Raw genomic sequence first — 1,844 nt, 5'->3', positions numbered from 1 at the left:
TGCGGGCCGAGGCCGTGGCATGGCATGCGGGCCGAGGCCGTGGCATGCCATGTTGGGCAACGCCGTGGCAAGGCATGCGGGCCGAGGCCGTGGCATGGCATGCGGGCCGTGGCTGCGGCATGGCATGTTGGGCGACGCCGTGGCATGGCATGCGGGCCGAGGCCGTGGCATGGCATGTTTGGCAACGCCGTGGCAAGACATGCGGGCCGTGGCATGGCATGTTGGGCAACGCCGTGGCAAGGCATGCGGGCCGAGGCCGTGGCATGGCATGCGGGCCGAGGCCGTGGCATGGCATGCGGGCCGAGGCCGTGGCATGGCATGCGGGCCGAGGCCGTGGCATGGCATGTTGGACGACGCCGTAGCAAGGCATGCGGGCCGGGGCCGTGGCATGGCATGTTTGGCAACGCCGTGGCATGACATGCGGGCCGTGGCATGGCATGGCATGCGGGCCGAGGCCGTGGCGTGGCATGTTGGGCAACGCCGTGGCAAGGCATGCGGGCCGAGGCCGTGGCATGTCATGCGGGGCGAGGCCGTGGCATGGCATGCGGGGCGAGGCCGTGGCATGGCATGCGGGGCGAGGCCGTGGCATGGCATGTTGGGCGACGCCGTAGCAAGGCATGCGGGCCGAGGCCGTGGCTCGACATGTTGGCCAAGGCTAAGGCATGGCACGCCGGGCAACGCGGTGGCATGGCATGCTGGGCAACGCGGTGGCAAGGCATGCGGGCCGAGGCCGTGGCATGGCATGTTGGGCAACGCCGTAGCAATGCATGCGGGCCGAGGCCGTGGCATGGCATGCGGGCCGTGGCCGGGGCATGGCATGTTGGGCGACGCCGTGGCATGGCATGCGGGCCGAGGCCGTGGCATGGCATGTTTGGCAACGCCGTGGCAAGACATGCGGGCCGTGGCATGGCATGGCATGCGGGCCGAGGCCGTGGCATGGCATGTTGGGCGACGCCGTGGCATGGCATGCGGGCCGAGGCCGTGGCAAGGCATGTTTGGCAACGCCTTGGCAAGACATGCGGGCCGTGGCATGGCATGGCATGCGGGCCGAGGCCGTGGCATGGCATGTTGGGCAACGCCGTGGCAAGGCATGCGGGCCGAGGCCGTGGCATGGCATGTTGGGCAACGCCGTAGCAAGGCATGCGGGCCGAGGCCGTGGCATGGCATGCGGGCCGTGGCCGTGGCATGGCATGTTGGGCGACGCCGTGGCATGGCATGCGGGCCGAGGCCGTGGCATGGCATGTTTGGCAACGCCGTGGCAACACATGCGGGCCGTGGCATGTCATGGCATGCGGGCCGAGGACGTGGCATGGCATGTTGGGCAACGCCGTGGCAGGGCATGCGGGCCGAGGCCGTGGCATGGCATGCGGGCCGAGGCCGTGGCATGGCATGCGGGCCGAGGCCGTGGCATGGCATGCGGGCCGAGGCCGTGGCATGGCATGCGGCCGAGGCCGTGGCATGGCATGTTGGGCGACGCCGTAGCAAGGCATGCGGGCCGAGGCCGTGGCATGGCATGTTGGGCGACGCCGTAGCATGGCATGCGGGCCGAGGCCGTGGCTCGACATGTTGCCCAAGGCTAAGGCATGGAACGACGGGCAACGCGGTGGCATGGCATGCTGGGCAACGCGGTGGCAAGGCATGCGGGCCGAGGCCGTGGCATGGCATGTTGGGCAACGCCGTAGCAAGGCATGCGGGCCGAGGCCGTGGCATGGCATGCGGGCCGTGGCCGTGGCATGGCATGTTGGGCGACGCCGTGGCATGGCATGCTGGTCGAGGCCGTGGCATGGCATGTTTGGCAACGCCGTGGCAAAGACATGCGGGCCGTGGCATGGCATGGCATGCGG

Source organism: Camellia sinensis, chromosome 6 (assembly GCF_055761805.1).
Source record: "Camellia sinensis isolate YWXY chromosome 6, ASM5576180v1, whole genome shotgun sequence".
Lineage (NCBI taxonomy): Eukaryota > Viridiplantae > Streptophyta > Magnoliopsida > Ericales > Theaceae > Camellia > Camellia sinensis.
Note: the sequence above shows the minus strand (reverse complement) of the source record.